This window comes from Peromyscus maniculatus, chromosome 1, assembly GCF_049852395.1.
Source record: "Peromyscus maniculatus bairdii isolate BWxNUB_F1_BW_parent chromosome 1, HU_Pman_BW_mat_3.1, whole genome shotgun sequence".
Classification (NCBI taxonomy): Eukaryota; Metazoa; Chordata; class Mammalia; order Rodentia; family Cricetidae; genus Peromyscus; species Peromyscus maniculatus.
This window is the reverse complement of record NC_134852.1, coordinates 55,762,868-55,782,804: the sequence shown is the minus strand read 5'-3', so window position 1 is coordinate 55,782,804 and position 19,937 is coordinate 55,762,868. Positions and strand designations below refer to the sequence as shown.

Here is a 19,937-nt window from a genome sequence, read left to right as displayed (position 1 = left end):
GGACTTCCTTCCACTGGAGCAGACGACCCTCCAGAGGCTGCAATTGTGAAGAAAACTGACTCCCTCTTTCAGCAGCTATCAGTTGCCAATAATTCCCCAGCCAGAGGTGGGGCATACTGTAAGAGCCAAAGGCCTTGTATGGCTACAAGTAAACAGTGTTTTCCGGACACATCATGGAAATTGCACATTTTTACTCACAGTGATTTTAACAGCATGCACCAGACCTATGCAAGCTCATGCCAAACAAAACCCCACCATGGAGGGGGTGAAACTCAAAATAGTTTTTCCTAATATTGTCATTATAGAACTATTTCATGAAAAATCAAACATTTTTTGCAATTTTTACCTCTTCAGTCAGGAAGATTGACAGATACAATTGCATATTTAGTATAATCAGAAATAATTTTAACTTTGATTCTGCCTCCAGAAAATTAAGGAAACATACATTCCAAATTAAAATAATCATGTATATAAAAAAGTTTTGCTTTATTGGACCATTGGTTCCACTTTTTCCTTTGTATGTTGTAGTGAAAGCTTGTGTTCTGATGAAATTAATATCTTGGAAAAATTATTATTTTCAATACTATAAAATAGAAGTAGGATGGAAAGATGGCTCAGCAGTTAATATCACTTATAGCTCTCTAAGTGGACCTTAGGTTTTGATCGTCAAAACACAAATTCCAGGTTCAGGGAATCTGACACACTCTTCTGGCCTCAGCAGGTACCTATCTACGCATGACATACACAAACACATACTATCTATTGGAACTAATGTTTTAACAAATGATAGGAGTAATTTTTCATATGCTTTCTGTAAGCCAGTTGTGATGGCAAATGCCAGGAATTACAACACTCATGAGACTGAGACAGGAGGATTGGTGTGAGTTGAGGCCATGTTGGACAACATAGTAAGTACAAGCCAGCCTGGGTTACATAATGAGATGTTGTGAGGAGGGACACACACACAGACACACACACAGACACACACATACAGAGAGAGAGGAGAGAGAGAGAGAGAGAGAGAGAGAGAGAGAGAGAGAGAGAGAGAGAGAGAGGGAGAGAGAGGGAGAGAGAGAGAGAAAATGTGTGTGTCACATTCTGAAGTTTCTTTTAAAAGAATGTTAAATCCTAATATTCTTCATTAAATGAAGATAAATGTTTGTAGTGCATGGGAACATCTGCAGATATTAACTGTGTTGCACAAACTCAAGAAGAGAAGGACAAGCACATACAAGGTGACATATCCACGGGTGTATAATAGGGTTTTTCTCCATTAATGATCCTGACTGAACCCAAGTCAGACAAGATTTCTTGGGAGCAATGTTCCAGGTATAAATAAATAAATAAATAAATAAATAAATAAATAAATAAATAAATAAATAAATAAATAAATAAATAAGGAGTAAGAACTAAAGAGAAAAAATTAACCAGGAGATGTTTCCCAGTATGATTATTACATGGATGAGAGAAACACAGTAGGGCGAGCTAACCCCTGACTATAGGTCAGAATTGTGTGGAGGATTGAAGATCTAGAAGTAAAAAGAAAGAAGGAGTGAGGAGAACATAGGAGAGAACATTGCTTCTTAGACAGAGCCACCCAGAGTATGATCAAGAGACTCAGAAAACCTTTCTGTGAGGATCCACCACACTCGCCCAGTTTAGTATAACAAGAAAGTTATACTAAAAGTATAACCAGCTAGTTTAGTTAAACCAGAAAGACACTGTATTTTAGAAGTGTTGTGTGTTCTGGTATCTAAGACAGGATAGGAACTGAATGTCATCACTTAATACAGATAATTTGTCTTTTTCAAAAATATGTTTTAAGTATTCATAGCTCTAGAAAATGATCCCTGATGGATATAGTGAAGGCTGTATTTTCCTCCTGAGGAAGCCATGCCTAATCTGCAAACTGCTTCTTATTCCAGATGCATAAGGCTTGATCATAGACACACAGTACTTCATTGGAAGATGCAAACACACTGGGTGATGTGAAGCTGATGTCTGTTCTGTTTGCTCTGAGACCTCAGAGAGTATAAGGTAAGTCTATGCCTTCCTCCATTTCACACTAGCTTTGGAAGAAAACTTGATCCAAGCATTAAATTGCTGTTTTAATCTGTTACAAGATAGAAATGAAAACAATCATATTAAGTATCATGTGCCTTAGGTGAACTTTAATTTGCTTCCATTATGTTTTAAATGGTGAAAAGTGATTATTTCAACTGATCAAGAAGACTGATAAAAAGTAAAAGAAAACTACATTCCTAAGAACATCTTGTTATTAAAAGGGACCTTAAGTGATATGTTTGTGTCTCCTGAGTATAGGAATAAGTCTTCATGGCAAGGCTCTGAGAACACTGCAGAATCTATGGGGGAGTGACTAGTGCCCATACATACATGTGAAGCAATGTGCCACAGCCTTACTGTATGATTATAACTGGGATTAGGAACTCAAATCCCCCTGAGATTATTTCAAAGAGGTTAAATTTGAACAGTCTATAAAATTTGATTTATTTCTTTGAGAATAAATGTAGAATGACGTACAAAAAGAAAGAAGAATGGGGCATAACAATGCAGGATTTCCTAATAATGCAAAACAAGGCCATGGTGTGGCTGCTTACCATCAAATGTCCCAGGACTAGACGCAGAGATCACTTCTAAAAAATAGCTACAGGTTTCAGCTTGAGCCAAAATTCCCTATTGCTGGCAGAAGTCCATTATTTTCCAAATTTACTAAAAATACAACAATCTGCAGGAGGAGTGGGACCCTCACTAAAAGAAATCAGGTAGAACATAGTTACACAGAGGAATCTTCAGGTGCACAGCCTCTTCTCACTCAGACCCACTGGAGAAACCCCCAGGTTGCTTTCTACTGAACTTCCTGACTCATCCATTTGTGAGTTAAGTTCTGGCTGCCAGTAATGACAGTTTGGGAAGTGTAGGCGCTCTATGCTGCACAAACAGCCACCTGTTTATTTCCTTCGGCCACAGGTATCTGTGCTTGTGTTGAGTGTTTCTGTCTTAGTGACATGATTTGTACTGTTTTATATGTTCTTTTCTGAGACGAATAACTATGAGTCTAATTTAAATAGCTTGCTTTTTTTCTCTGCTGGGTTCATCAGATTTAAAAATAAAAGGCAAGATGTGGATTTTGCAAAGGACTGAGTATTGACTTTTCATAAGGGACATCTGAAAAGATACTGATAGAAGGTCTAACACTTATCTACCCTGTGAAACACTGTAGACTAGCAAAGGCTATGTAGGTGATCAGTAGGCACCAGAACAGAAGGGGGATTACTAAACTGTGTCCTCCCAAGGCCCTCACCCTGTAGATAAGATGGTGCATGCAATGGCTAGAATATCTGTAACCATAGTTGACACTTGTCATTAAGTAACAGTATTGCCAGTTCCAGCTGTCTCTCAACCATTGCGAGTCTATTGTAGGGGTATCTTTGTGAATTTCTGTGGGCCTCTCTAGCACTTTGTTTCTTCCTTTTCTCATGTGGTCTTCAATTACCATGGTCTCCTATTCCTTGTTCTCCCTCTCTGTTTTTGAACCAGCTGGGATCTCCCGCTCCCACAAGCTCTCTTTCCCTCGACCCTCTCCCTTCATTACTCCCACTCATGTCCAGGTTGTTCATGTAGATCTCAGCCATTTCTCCATCATTGGGTGATCCCCGTGTCTTTCTTGGTGTCCTGTTTTCCAGGTAGCCTCCCTGGTGATGTGAGTCCAGTCATCCTTGTTCCACATCTAGTATCATCTGGTGATGGGATTGCCAAACACCCTAATAGTCGTGCCAGAAACCCCATCCAACGACTGAGGGAACTGGATGCAGAGATCCACGGCTAGGCCCCGGGTGGAGCTCCGGGAGTCTAATTAGCGAGAAAGAGGAGGGTTTATATGAGCGATAATTGTTGAAACCAAGGCTGGACAAAGCACAGGGACAAATAGCCAAATGAATGGAAACACATGAACTATGAATCAAAGGCTGAGGGGCCACCAACTGGAGCAGGCCCTCTGAATAGGTGAGACAGTCGATTGGCTTGATCTGTTTGGGAGGCATCTAGGCAGTAGTACCAGGTCCTGTGCTCACTACATGAGTTGGCTGTTTGAAACCTGGGGCTTATGCAGGGACGCTTGGCTCAATCTGGGAGGAGGGGACTGGACCTGCCTGGACTGAGTCTACCAGGTTGATCTCAGTCCTGGGGGAGGCTTTGCCCTGGAAGAGGTGGGAATAGGGGGTGGGCTTGGGGGAAGGGGAGGGGAGCAGGAGGGGGGGAAACAAGGGAATCTGTGGCTGTTATGTAGAACTGAATGATATTGTAAAATAAAATAAAAGGGAAAAAAAAGAAACAGTATTGCTCTAGCCTACCAAGAAAAAGAAGCAACATAGTGATATTGAAAGTGATATTGTTTAAACTAAGAACCCCAACTCCACATTACTACTAAAATTAAAAGAATTCTGCATTGGATAATCATAGAAACTATCATAAAAAATTTCGTGGAAAAAGCCTAGCTTGTGTCACACTGCTGGTAGTTGGTGTCTGTGGATGAAATTGGCAGTTTTTAACAGCAAGAAAATTAATTTGCCACTGTGTCTCCTACTGTTTTTTATAAACATGTCCTGCTTAGATCCAGATTGAATATGTGGGCTCTTAGTTGGACATAGAAGTATATTCTTACAATCCAAGCATGTGAGAAGCTGAAGCAAGAGGATTGCCATGAGTTAGACACCAGCATAGACCATATAACAAGACTGTCTCAAAGCACAGAGAAGAAAATGGAAGCGCTCTCTGAGGAAAATGATGTGGGACAATGTGAAATTTATTATAGAGATTCCTTAGGTTCTGTGTACTGGCTCATTGGGACTGTCAAAGGCCCATTTCCATCTTTTTATTTTAGTTTATCAAGTGTTTGTGAAATTACATATGTATTGAAAAGGTGTCTTTTTAAAATGAAACCATTGCTCTGACTTTGAGATTATCTGCACTCAATTCCCACTCCCTCCAAGGAGCCAGGTTCCCATAAAAAGGTATCTGCAGCCCTACTGCAACCTCAGCCATTCGTCAAATAGTGAAAAATAATGACCAGGAAATACTCCTCCATGAAAAGAACTATTTGAAAGGATTATGGGTAAAATTAAATACAAATGCCTGGTCCTTGTAACTCTGACACTCTCAAGGTACACAGAACATGAAAATAAGTCACATTTACCATATGGACATAAACCCCAGAAGAGAAAGAAATCTCTAACAGTCACTTTGAATGACCATCAGTGAGCTGAAACTGGCATAGAACAAAAGAATCCTATTTACTGTTACTCAGTAAATCGTCTACAAGAATTCTTTTTATAAGTAACCCTGTGTGTTATTCATTGCATTAGCCATGGTGAATAAGATTTACAATCAAACAATGCACCAAATGCCTCAGATATTTAGACTGACCATCCTCTATTTTTTCACTGAAAATAAAGTAATTATTTTAAAAGCTATCAATTAAGAAATGTGGATACAATTTCCTCTTTGCTCTGTTTCTGTTTGATAAATATCACAATCCTTATAACAATGTATGTGGTGCACATATCTCTTTTTATAAAGGAGCAGAATGTCACAGGAGATTCAAGAGTGTGCTTGGGTTCAAGGTTACAATACTAACAAATTCAATGTGTAAATATTCTGCTCATGTATAGAAAATAAGTTTATGCTCAGTTCAGTTCTTATTCTTCAGTATTTGTTACATATTAACACCAGTACAAATTCACTGATAATACACTTGTGACCTAAGGCACATTTTCACTTATGAGTAACTCCATAGCATCTTTTGAATCTCATTTATTCCTTCAAGTAAGAAATATAAGGTGACACAAAGTTATTCCTGTAGAGCTACCATTTCAAGGCTGTAGAACACATCACAAAAGAGATCCAAGCCATAAGCTAACACCCCATAATCAAACCAGCTGCAGAGAGCTCTGCAGGAACCCTTGGTACACATCAAAAGAGGGGGAAGTAAAGGGGGAAGGAAGAAAGAGGGAGGAAAAGAGAGAGAAGGGAGATTTCAGCCAACCACAACATATACCATGGTAGTCCCATTAGAGGGTAATGGAACTGAAAACTTCCTGAATTTGACTGAAGTCTTTGTGGAACCGATAGAGAACCATGTATTATGTTTGTGGTCGTGTTTGTTGTGCATGCAAATCTGCTGTGGTCCAGTTCTTATAAGTTAGGTATACTACACAGTCCTTGACAATAATAATAAGCAAAAATGTTACTTGTGTGGGTCACTGGAAACACCAAAGCCAGCAGAATAATGATCCACATGAGGCAAGAAAGAAATCCTGTTCAACACAACTCAGTTGCCAGTGTTGGTTTAAATTTCAGGAGTCTGACACTGGGCAGTTTAAATTTTAGGCATTAAAGTACAGTACAATTTTGGAAAAAAAGTTTCTTGGTAACAATTATCTCAATCCCATGTGCACAATAAAGCTTAAGACATGATGACATCAAAACTCTTTTTGCAAAGTACATGTGACCTCTTCCATAAGAATGGCTTCTATAGCTTAAGGGCCCCGAGGATGATCTGGTGTAGTCTTATGATTGTGTAGGTCACTAAACTACAAAGCACGTGTGACTGTTCCCCTAAGTATAGGTTCTATTGACTGACGAAAAAAAGCTCAAGATAAAGGTCTAGAGAGGGAAGAATCTGGGGTAAACATAATAGTCTGGGGAATTTGAGCGTGGCATGGCCACTCAGATAGCACAGATCACCTGGCATTTAACAACATCCACTCTCAGCCTTCTGCATGGAAAACAGATATATAGCTCCTCTATTGAGAGGATAACTCTGAATATTTAACATCCTGGGTTTTCTAGTACAAACAGTTACTCATGTGCTCTGTACGAATTATTACATTATTAGCTTTTAGTCTTTCTTTAGTTATGATGTTTACTGTAATAATTATAGATTTATGTGAGGGTCATATGAGCACCAGCCTTATGGATCCTGTCTATAGATTGAAATTTTCACTTGTATTTTGTTTAATTTTATATTATTTCATTTCCTGTATATCTAGAAGCAATTTGTGACAGGATATATATCACATAGTCATGTAAATATATATTTGGTGTTTGGCATGTTGTACCATACAGGACTAAACAGAAAATCTCTATAATGCTTTCACAGTAATCAACTTACATTTAATTTCCTAGGTAATATTCATAATTAAGTGGTAATCACTTGTGTATATAATCTGAGTGTGCAAGCATTTTGTTGAGAATTGAAGAGAACAAGTAAGAAAGAAAGAGAGGCTCCTCTAAATCAAAGTGAACCAAAAATAATCATTTTCAATGTCAGAAATATGCTTCTAGTGTCATTGAAAGAAATGGCAGAATAGTATTGTAGAGGAAATTGCTCTTATTAAACATAGTTATACTTTCCTCAGTAAAAAGAAAACTTTAAAAAAGTTATATTGATAATATACAAGATATATAAAAATGGAAATGGATATTTTTGTGGTATACCAACACAGAGAGTTTGATTAGACTATACAACTGAGATTCTGTGGATGGTGGCAGGTTGAGAGGCCAATCTCACCAAAAAACTGACAATATTAATTTTGTATTGTTTTCCAAACAGTTCAAAATTGTTTCTTTCAGTTATAAGTTTTACTATATCATTTTTTCATGTATCTTGGTCCTAGTTTTCAAGTTCCAGCATTTATTCTAGAAGATGATTTCTATTCTCACACAAGACATGTAGATGCTAATTGGGGTATATAGAGACATGCTTTGTATTTGTTTAAAATGAATAATCTTTTATGCTGAATTTCATTGTGAGATACATTTATACCTCACTACTGCAAATCCTCATAGGAGAATTCCAATCTTTACAACAGTTCCTTGAGTGAAGTTTGTGGTGCTATTTATTGCTTAGCACTGTCTTCAGAAAAAGGAGAAACAGATACTACTTAACACAAAATTTACTTATTTCATGCACTACAATTTAAATATTACTTCGTGCCAATGTGTATGCAAAGTATGGTAGAAGAGATTTTTATTTCTGATATATCTTGATGCAAATGCCTTATTATGTACGTAATTTATATCTAATCAAGGAAGAATACAAATGAAAGTTTGTATTTCCTTGCATTATAGTGATGCTGTGTGTTGTTAATTTGAGTCTGGGAGGCAACTGTTAATAAAACACTTGAAGAATTTACTGCGACCTGCTTTCAAAGATGGCATGTGTGAATATAGTATGTAACTTAACTAGATTATACATGTACATAAAGTTTAAAATTGAATAAATTTATATTTGCAGAAAGTTAACACAGCATATATTTATAATTAACTTTAAATGAGAATTGATAAATAACTACTTTTCCTAATTTGTATACAAAGAAGAGTTATGTACCTTATTGCTAATTTCAAACATTAAATTCTGAATTGTTCAATAAGTTGTATGCATTAAATTTTCCCAAAGAACATCAGTGTAAGATCCTAAAGCCATGAATGTACAATCAGTTTCAAAATAATCATTTTCCTGGCAGGTACAATCCTGATGTCACTCTCTCAAACATAAAAGGTACTCATAAGGAATTCAAAGGTGATTGTATTGGGGTTTAGTCTGTGAAAGTACTTATCCTAGTAATAATCTCTTTCCACATTTGGCTGTCCAACTATTGAAATAGTAGAATCAAGAAATTGGGATTTCCCTCAACCCTCTAGTGGAAACTGAGGGGCTGTCTCTGGACCTCTTTGTCCCACTTCCCAATGAGGCTTCAGTGGATTAAATCCCTTTTTCGGTGTTTCACTTTGCCTCTTGTCTTATGGAAGAAGGGTGGCTGAGCCTGGCTCATTAGTGTGGTCAGATCCTAGGTACTGACAGGAACTGATCTGGTAACAGCTGCTGGGAGGAAGGACATGGAAGAATAGGGGAGATTTTCCCATTTCAAAAAATGACTTTCATTGATTGAAGTAAAATTGATGGTCTGTGGAGTACACGATGAGGGATCCTGGAATACAGAGAGGTGGGTCAGGAGCCAAGGGCCTTTCCTCCTGCTAGCTTTTTATTAAGAAGGCCAAAATTGCCATCTTTCTAGGGTGACATGGGGCTAGAGTGTAAAATCTGAACTTTGTACTTTCAGGAAGACCAAAGAAGAATATTAACCTCAGTGCTCTTTGCTTTAACCTCACAGTCAGCAGGAGTTATTCTGGGTGCTGTGGAGCACAGTATATATATATGGTATATATATATACGGTATATATATGGTATATATATAAAATATATATATATATATATATATATATATATATGGTATTTATTGTCTTCCATTTACCATTTAGTTTTATGTTCAAAGAGGAAAAATGACAGTCTTGACTGCGTTTTGACTACTTTTCTGTTCTTCAGGTTTGGATCAGGAAGGCACAGCTCATTGTGTTTGTTGCCATTAGTTTACCCATTCCTGTTTGCAGCCAGTATAATACTGATGCATTTTAACCTTGTGGTCTTGTTGATACTGAAATGCTACTCTAGGTTTAATTTTATCTATCCATGGAGGCCAGCTTGAAAACAAGTTATGAACATGGTAAAGATTTTTTATTACTTTGCTTAGAAATGGTCTCTGTGATGGGTTGAATGAAAATAGCCGCTGTAAGCTCATAGGAAGTGTCACTACTAAAAGGTGTATCCTTATTGGAGTAGGTGTGGCCTTGTTGAAGGAAATGTGTCACTGGAGGTACACTTTGAGGTTTCACATGCTCTAGCTAGACCCAGTGTCTCTATTCCTGCTTCCTGCTGATCCAGATATAGATAGAGCTCTCAGCTACCTCTTCAGGACCATGTCTCCCTGCATGCTGCCATGTCCTGTAATGCTGATAATGAATTAAACCTCTGAACTGTAATACAGCTCCAATTAAATGTTTTCCTTTATAAGAGTTTCTATGTTTATGGTGTCTCTTTTCACGGCAATAGAAACCCTAAGACAGAGACTGGGGTATTGTTGAATAGGCCTGACCATGGTATTATTTGGAGGAATGTGAACTTTGGGACTTTGAATTAGGAAAGCAGATGAATGCTTTAAGTGGGACTAAATGGGTCACACTATTAGGGTCATGGAAGACAGTAGTGCTGGGGTGAGTTGAACTGTGAGACCTGGTTCAAGAGGTCTCAGGGGAGGAGAATATTAATTTGTGGCCTAGACATAATTATTGTGATATTTTGGTTAAGAATGTGACTACTTTCTGCTCTTGTTAAAAAAATCTGCCTGAGGCTAAATTGAAGAGCTATGGATTAAAAGCTTTGTCAGAGGAGATTTCAAGACAGCCTAGTATTGAATGTCTTGCTTGGTTGTTAGTGGCCACGCTTATGCAAATCTATAATGAAATAGAGCAAGCTAAGCAAGTAAAAATACAAAATGTACAGTATGAGGAGAAAAGGAGCACCAGGAAGTATAAACAGATTAAAGAAAAACCTTATGCTACATGGAGTAAATGGAGTAGTTATTTCGGAGAAAGATCCCAGCTAACTAAGCTTCCAACTTGTGAAAATAAATTTAAGAAAAGGTTAGGGAAAGGCCTGGTGGTACAGACCTTTAATCCCAGAACTCAGAATTCAGAGGCAGCAGATCTCAGAGTTTGAGGCCAACCTCGTCTACTGAATGAGTTCCAGAGCAGCTAGGCTTAGACAATAAAGGAAACCATTGAAAACAGAAAGCTGGTGTGCTTGAATTAAGGGATTGTGTTCCAGCCCTACCAAGCAGCAGAACTTAGCAGTTTTGGTCATGTGATTCTGGCTTTGGAGTCCAGGATAGAGGAAAGGGGTTATAGGATCTCTGTCCATGCCTAAGGAAAGCAACTGAGGATATGAGTCAAGGGTGTTCTGGATGGAGGCCTAGAAAGGTCATTGTATGAAGCTGTGGAGTTGATGCCTGGATTGTCTTGGAGACCCCAAGACGTTGGGGATGCCAGAGCTGTGGGATACCTCCGTAGGAAACCTGATAACATGAAGTAGAACCAGCCCAAGAGAAAAAGATGCCTGTTGCAGTTGACAAAACTGAAAGGAGTTGGAGATCATAAGAGAGTTTTGACATCAGACATGGAGATGCAGAGTTTGGAGTTTGCCAACCTTGCTTTTGTCCAGCATCTCCTTGTTATGCTTCCTGTCCTCTCTTTTGGAATGATAATATATATAATCTGTGCCTTTATATGTTAGAAGTATGTGATCTGTCTTTTTCATTTTGATTTTTACAAGGGATTACAGTTAGGAAATTACATGAGTCTCGGAAGAGACTTTGAACTTTGGACTTTTAAACAGAGCTGATAGTATTATAGGCTGTTGGGACTTTCAAAGTTGTACTAAATGCGTTTTGCATTATGATATGCTTACATGCCTATGCGGGGCAGGATATGGAATATGGTGATTTGAATGAAAATGGCCCCCATGAGATCATAGGCAGTGGCACTATTAGGAGGTGTGGCCATGTTGGAGGAAGTGTAGTAATGAGGGTGTACTTTAAGGTTTCAGATGTTCAAGCTACACCCAGTGTCACTGTCTCTTTTTCTCTTTGTCTGTCTCTGTCTCTCTGCTGACTGCCAATCCAGATGTAGAGTTCTCAGCTCCTTCTCCAGCACCATGTCTGCCTGCATGTTGTCATACTTCCCACCATGCTGATAATGGACTAAACATCTGAACTGTAAGTAAGTCTCCAATTAAGTGTTTTCCTTTATAAGAGTTACCATGGTCACCGTGTCTCTTCACAGCAATAGAAACTCTAAGAAAGTCTGTTTATAATATTATTATATCTTATTTGCATACTTACCACGTTATTACAGAAGAGAAGACATGTAATTTTTCTCAGGAGTAGACATGTTGATTTTCATGTTTCAAATGGTACCTAGGATGTGAGTAGCTACAGAGGGACAGAATATTTTTCGTACCCTTCTTTTCTGCCTAGAATTCCCTAAAAGGGTAGCAGTGATCACAACATTGTAACATAAGGAGCTCACAGAGTTTGGGGTGTTTGGGGTGGTTAACATGAAAGTAGAAGTATTCTCTTTTGCACCTCCACAGTGACTGTTTCCTTGGTTGGGCAACTATCTAAGGGACAGTGATGCATTTAGAGTTCTCTACTTTTTAGAAACTTTATCAAGCTTTGGATTTTGTGACAAGTAGCCAGAGGCTTAGACTCTTTGGACAACAATGAGAATTTTTATTTCTATTTATAAAGAAGAAAGATCCAGTGATTTTAAAACTATTGCATTCTCTGTGAATCTGAATGTCAGTAGATCACTGATACAGCTAGGGTGCTCTTCATTCCATTCATGGAGTATGGAAGTGTTTTGAATAATTACTTTCTTTAAACAGCTGATACATAATTAGTACCATTCAAGACTCATAGAGGAGATGATTTATACAAAGCAATTGATCTTGGTCCCTCAAGCACAATTTTTCTCCTTGTTGAAAATATGAGGTGTGAACCTGATGTGATGTTCAAATATCTCTTTCCAATCCCCCAAATATTCCCACTGATAGTGCTTTATAAAAGATAAGTCTGTGGAATGGAAATTGTAAGTGACATCCTCAGTGCTATGATGTTCAGGTTTGAATCTCTTGAATCTAGGTGCAAGTTACTCACAAATCAGGCTCATTTTTAAACACTGCATTTTACATTATTGCTCAGATTTTTTTCATTGGATGCTTGGTCAGGTCACCTGCAGAATGAGATTCTGCAGAGGCTCAGAAAACAAAGCTACAATGCTCACACTATTTAGATGCAGGAGTAATATAAATACCTACAATGCCTCATGAGGAAGATTATGTCAAGTGGTTATATTAATTGTCAATAACAGACTAAATTTCCTGGAGAAAGGTCCTCAATGTGGGAAAGAGTTGGTCCAATAAGAATTAGAAGGCATGATGGTATATGTTAGTCCACAATGGTAAGACCTCAGGGCAAGAGCTTATTACATGTTGGTGGGTCAGAGCAGGTACAGAATCAGAGTGTTCTGTCCCGTAACCATGAGGTCCAGGTGAAGATCGCATGTTCTAAAATTTCGAAAGTTTCCGCAAACAGTGCCACCAGTTGGAGATTAGATATTCAAACACAAGAGCCTGCAGTCATGATTTTATATTCACACCACAACTGTGGCCAGTTGCAAGAAGACAGCAATCTCAAAAGGACACTTTAGAGCAGTGTTTTGAGATTTCAATTAGAGAGGAAAAAGAGAGCAGAGAGAATAGTATAAGAAGAGCTGGTTGAATAACTTCCCATGGCTCTATACTCTAGGGATTGTCCCACATTTAAAGGAATCTGGCCCTTGGAGATCAAAGCTGAAGAACATGCCTTCCAGTGAGTTATCTGCCTGTCAGTGGTTTCTTCCTGGATGAGCTCTTGGCAGTCTCTCCAGCCTAGAGGCACACAGTGTCTTCTAAGGGAGAAATGTGCTTTTCATTTAGCTTGTGCCATTTTTATAACCAAAGTATCATTATATATAAGGAATTTCATTCACTCATATGTGATGTGAATATTGATCAAGTGTGTATATGCAGGACTTCCAATCAGCTCTCAGCCTTTATTCATCTTCAGGGCAAAAATACAATCAGCTTCCTACTGCCTTAATTCTTCACTCACTACTGTTTTCAATGTATATAAAACTATTGGCTTATTTACCTATTTCCCAACATGGATCCATGGTGCAGAATCTAGTCACAATGACACAAATGGAGAAGGCAGAGTTTTTTCACCTTCTTAAGCAGAACACACACATATATACAGAGCATGTACACACACACACACACACACACACATACACACACACACACACACACACACACACACACACACTTCCTTCTCCTTATTAATCTTGTTACAGATTTTCTTCCTCAACTATGTCTGAAATTTCTGTCACGAGAGAACTGTTTCCTGCAGAGAATATTTGTGGAGATTGTAGCCACTTAGCAGGGAACATGAGCACAGATATATTAAGCTAATACATTTCTAAAAACTTTACTTTGTGGGGAAAAGGCAGTAGATGAAACTGTGGAGTGAATGGGCCATCAGTTTTCCAAGAGCCTGTGCAGAGTGACAGGATTAATCCTGACAGCCATGAGCATCCTTGCTGGATGGGAGGCTCAGAAACCCACTGTGCCTTCAGGACTTAGTCACAGTTGCTGTTTAGGGCAGTCTACACCTGTTCCCAAAGGGTGTACATTATTATGGTCCTTATTAACTCCAGTGGACCCACAGGCAGGCTGCCTGCCAAGCATTGGAGTCATAATTTACATGTGCTTTAGACAGCTCTTTATCACGTAACTTCTGAGTTTAAGAAGAGATTTTATAGTAGTTCTGACATTTATTGGATTGCTGGGTTTAATGGAGTAGGTAACAAAAAATTTTTGTCTTGTTTTTAGAAACTTTGTTTTAGATTAATCTTTTTAGTCTCTTACCACTAGAGCTTTTTGCATTGTTTGGTTTTCCAAAGAACTTGCTTGCCAAATGACTTATCATTGAAATAGACCATCTGAAATTGATCTCTATTTAAGACCTCTATGTGAAGTCTTATTGCTTTGTGTTCTTAAAGTGGCTCTAAATAGATTAAGACCTTAAACTCACACAGGGGCAATGTGGAGGGAGATGGATAGAGGAACCTCTACTATATATATACAATATAAGTATAAATTTGATGAAGTTGCTGTGTTTCCTATCAATGAAGCAATGAAAGTTCACAACATATTTCATTTATGTCATGAAGTAGTTTAAATAAGTAGTTTAAAATCACTACCCATATGAGTAACAAGTGGTTTATGAATGGTTATTGTCTCTGTCTCTGTTGTCTTTCTGTGCCTCTGTCTGGCTCTTTTTCTTTCTCTCCTCCTCCTCTTTTGTTTCTGTTTAGTTTGACATTTCATATATATATATATATATATATATATATATATATATATATATGTTTGTGTGTGTGTATATATATATACACACACACATATATGTGTGTGTATACATATATATATACATACATACATACATACATACATATGCATATGTATATATCCTTTGTCCTCTAACTCTGCCTTGGAGAGCCAGCCTCCAAGGCAGCACTCTGGGCTCCAAGAAAAATACAGAGTGTTGGTAAAGCTGTGACTTTTCTATCTGAGGGCGAGGGAAAAATGATAACACTCACACATTCTCTTGATGGTTCCTTTATTCTCCTTCATTCTCTCTTTCTCATTGTTTATATATATCCCAACAAAATCAGGCAATATAAGAGCCATAAAAAGGTTACATTCCATAGGTAAAGGCATGAGGTGAAGCAGAGTCATGTCAAAAACTCTCATGCAATATATCTAAGCAGCCTTTCATGTGTAAGCAAGGAGCATATTTTCTCAGCCAAACCTTTTACTGACAGACTGTAAATTTTAGTTATAAAGAAGGAATCAATTACTTTATTATCTATCTTGAGAGGAAATATTATAAGGACTTATAAAGAAATCGTAAACGTAAATTGCTGAAGAGCCCAAGAAGATGAGAAAATTGCATACTTGCAACCTATCTGAGTATATAGCTACTTTCCCCCCTGCATTCTTTCAAGTAGGGACATTAAAGCAACTCATGACCATGTAAACATTTTACACTAAAACTCTACAATCAGAAATCATAAATTCTAAATTCTCTTTAAACCCTAGAGTTGACTGTTGAGTACTGAGTTTCAGAAAAATGATGGTAGTGATGTCATAGATTCTCTAGTTCATGTTTGGGTACCTTATATCTTTTAGTATAAGCTCAGTTGGCACTTTCAACAATGCTTTAAATCTCAAAATATCTTTTCTGTTTGGTGTGTAGCTCCTGACTATCAAAGAAAAACCTATAGCCCTGTTTTGGGGCTATAGAGTCAAATTATTTTCTGTAGCCCTTACTAGGCAGAATTATTTGCACAAACTGAGGTCAGGAATGAATATAAAGAATTAATCATTTGCCAGCTAGCAATAATTGTGGTGTTTTGTATTTATGACATAGCTAAACAGCTCAGTTTGCCCTTGTGGAATAAAGATTGATTTTCTGGGAATGTTTATCTTAAAGACCATTAGCAAGCCCTCTGGTCTAATCTCAAGCTATTTTGAAGTTTAGTTCTACTTAATGGTGCAAAAGAAACCCGTGCCTGGCTTCTGGACTCAAATGTTTTCCTGAATCATAAATCTAAGCTGTGATATAGAGCAGCTCCTTAGTTGGCCTAGCTATAAAACATATCCTAGTATTTATTTTTATTCACCAAAACTTTGTATCAATTAGACAATAAAGCTGAAGCAGGAATCATCTTCATGACAATCCACAGATAAAAATGCCCAGAATATTGGAATGTATTCATGAGATAAACACACTACAATACAGGCAGTGGGGAACTCTCCAGATCCATATACATCATATCGGATACCAGGTAAAGATTGTAACAGCAAACATGTGAAGGTATCACAGAAAAAAAGATGTTCTGGACTCTGTAGCCTTGTGGCATTGCTTAACAAGGTAAATAGACATCAGAGAGTTTTTCTTCTTGTGAACTGACACCTCGAACCTTAATTGCCACTTTCTGTTCCTGTGACAGGGCTATCAGCACTTCCCTAAATTCTGTCAAGGAGAAGAAGGTCAGGAAAGGGCAGCTGTGACTCACAGTAAACATGAATTTCAGTCTACAGTTTCTGCCAGTGTGTGATCCATCACTAACAACCAAGTCCAGTTTAATTTCTGAGAGGAATTCTGGAAGTCTTTTGAGGTTTGAATTCCTGAAATACCTTGGAAGCAGAGATTTGGGAGACTATGGAGAGACAAGATGACAGTTTCAATCAGCCATACCTACTTAGTCCTCTGTGCGCAGTTTCCCTTGCCCACTGAGGACACAACATTCACATACCTGCTGTTTGTGGTGAGCAGCTTGTCGATGGTCAGTATCTCACTTCAGTAACTGTTGAAATGCAGTGAGCAGAGCTTAGCCCCAGAGAATTCTGCTTTATCATGCATTCTGATACTCACCACATAGGCTTTAAATATTTTCTCCAATCTTTAGCAAGTTCACTCAACTTCCTTCTTGTAGAATTTAAAGACATAATCAATACATGTCACTTTCAGACACAAATATTAATGACTTCAAGAGTTTTGGGAAATGCTACACAAACCCAGGGTTATGTGAATTTTCCATTAATAAAATATTAATATTTTCAGAATGTATAAACAATATCAACTTCTTAACTTTGTAAAGCAATTTTAAGTATTACTGTATGCATAGTACTTCTAAATATTAAATTACTTATATATAAGTGAAACATAATTTCCCTTGATTTTTTGGCATGCTATGATGAAAGTCTTCAAACACTTCAAAACCTACAGAATATGGCATTTAATGCATTTAATAACCTGAGACTTTTAATGACAATGAGACATATCTGCTTCTGGCAGCACCAATTTACCAAGAAAACGATGGGCATAGAAGAACCTCCATATAGAGTTTTCTTTCTTTATGGCAAAAGTTAACCACTTAGCAAGGAAACTTCCCTTTCCTTAATACCAGACTGAATGCTGTCCAACCTGGACCAGCAGGACACAAAAGAAAATGACTGCTGAACTTTGTCAAGACAAAGTAGGACAGTCTTTCAAAATTCCCAGCTTCTCAGGAATGTCTATCAGATATGTTAGACCTGTAGGCCAAAGATAGATGCCCCAACATTACCAAGGAACCTTGTACAGGCAGCCAGATATCCTTGTTATTAGGTTATGAATCTTTGATGAATCTAAAGACTAAGTAGTTAAATGTATAGTTTTCTTTAGTTATGGTAAAAGGTAAACTAGATACAAAACTTTAGACACACGAAGATAAGATAAATAATAAAGTATTTTCTCTAACTTTGCCAAATACAAATGGACTGGATATTGTAACTGCAATTCTTACTTGATAACTGTTTTTGTTGTATGTAATTTTACAATGTTAAAATTAAAACCTTCTTTTAATTAGGCAAAAAGGAGGAAATGCTGTGTAATAATTCCTTTCTACACTGTGAAGATGTGTTGCTCTCATTGTTAATAAAGAGCTAACTGGAAAATAGCTATGCCGGAAGAGGTTAGGCAGGAGAGGAAAACTGAGAGTATTCTGGGAAGAAGAAGGGCAGAGTCACATGACGTGGATATCCAGATGCAGAGGAAGAAGATGAATATGCCATGCAGAAAAAAAGGTACTACCACATGGTAGAGCATAGATAAAAATAGGGGTTATTATAAGTTGAAAGTGCTAGTTAGTAACAAGCCTAAGTTATTGGCTGAATATTTATAACTAATAGTAAGTCTCTGTGTGGTTATTTGAAAGTGGTCTGACAGGATGAGAAAATATGCCTACATTTTTTCTTGGCATTCAGAGCACCAACTGAAACTTAAAAGTGACATTGATGAAGACCAAATTAACATGTAATAAGCCTTGAATAAACTAATGGGTTCAATACTTTGTTGGTTTCTTCTTTTTCCACATGTTACAGGGGATGGAGTCCAGTCTTCAAGCATGGACTTTAAGCACACACTCTGTCCCTGAGTCCATTCTAGTCTTTCTTCCTTTATTCTCTCAATAGCTTCTAAAGTACACACTATTAGTATCCTCAGATATCAGGTAAAAGGTGCAGGATGGTCAGCACCCTCAGAGACAGTATATTACCATGTTGCAAATATGAGAAACTTAATTCCACTGCCCCCTGCTTCCTACATACATGGTTATTATGGATTTCTAGGAAGGGGAGTGATGAGGCTGAATTTCCATGTGGATGAGAAAGGAAGATAAACCTTATCAATTCTATGTCCTGGGTGGGAATATGGACTCAATTTCTTGTATATAGCTATTTATACAGAGTAGAGCTAAATCCTGTTTATGGGGAAGGAATACTCTCTGGGGGCAGAACAATACTTTATTTAATCCAAAAGGTGTCAGAGTGAAAATTCCAATTCTGAAATGAGAAAAGGAAGAATCACAGTCATCAGATATCTCCCAAGTCTCCTTCCTCTCTCTATTCTTCATCTTTCTCTCATCTTTTCTCCCTTCTTTGCCTTTCCTTTCCTCCTCTCCTCTGCTTTCCATCTTCTTATTGCTCTCTCACTCTATCTCTTCTCCCATCCTCTCCTCCTGTCTCTCCCCTTCTCTATGCATCCCTTCCTCCCTTATAGGACATATGGACCTCTTCCTCCCATTCTTAGCCATTACTGCTATCATTGTCCTCCCCTTAGATCTTGTCTTTTCTTTTCATAGTACCAATCACCTTCCCTTGTCCTCTCTTTCTTCTCTTCCTCTCATCCTCTTCCTCCTCCTCCTTCATCTCCTTCTTCTTACCCTTGTATATGTACCTTCCTCTCTCTCTGTCTCACTCTCTCTGGATGTCTTTCTTGAACATTAACCTAATGTCACAAAGGAACCCAATAGTAGAAATGAGAAAGAAGAAGAATCAAGAAAAAAACAGATCTGTTCTGATCAATCATTGTGAGTACCAAGTAGGGGATGTGCTAAAACCAGGGTTCACTAATTTCAGTGGAACAATGTCCAGGGTACAAAAATTGTTACAAAACAAGGCAGGATATTTCATTGTTTTTCCAACACTAGCTCTGCTGAGAAATTCAAAATAACATGACATTGGGAATGAAAAGTTATGACACTCATATACAGTGTCTGGTGTAGAATTTCTTCAATATCTGGCTCTTGAGGATTTGTTTTAGGAACCCAGCTGTGGTGTCAGCACATCTTTTAAGAGAAGATGGTGTTCATTAGAATGTGCACCTAAAAGGAAGGCTTTTATAGCAATTTAAGCAAGTTTTATAGCAATCAGTTAAGAGAGTCTGAGGATATTATTTACCTTTTAAAGTATCCTGAGCCATAGAGCATTTTGCTCTTGTACCTTTCATACCTGAACCCTTTATACTCACTCTTTA

The 19,937-nt window shown here is 37.8% G+C and overlaps 1 long non-coding RNA gene across 4 annotated transcripts in view; it reads left to right on the top strand.

Moving 5' to 3' along the window:
• LOC143266921 (uncharacterized) overlaps positions 1 to 19,937 on the top strand; it is a 75,212-nt gene that overhangs the window by 33,223 nt on the left and 22,052 nt on the right. For 2 of the 4 annotated variants that reach the window (XR_013041759.1, XR_013041758.1), the window contains exons 4-5: positions 1,926 to 2,037; positions 11,596 to 11,687. This is a non-coding gene — a long non-coding RNA (uncharacterized LOC143266921). Of the gene's footprint in view, positions 1 to 1,925; positions 2,038 to 9,486; positions 9,582 to 11,595; positions 11,688 to 16,590; positions 18,209 to 19,937 lie in introns of those variants that run through there. The other 2 variants (XR_013041757.1, XR_013041762.1) reach the window with 2 other exon arrangements.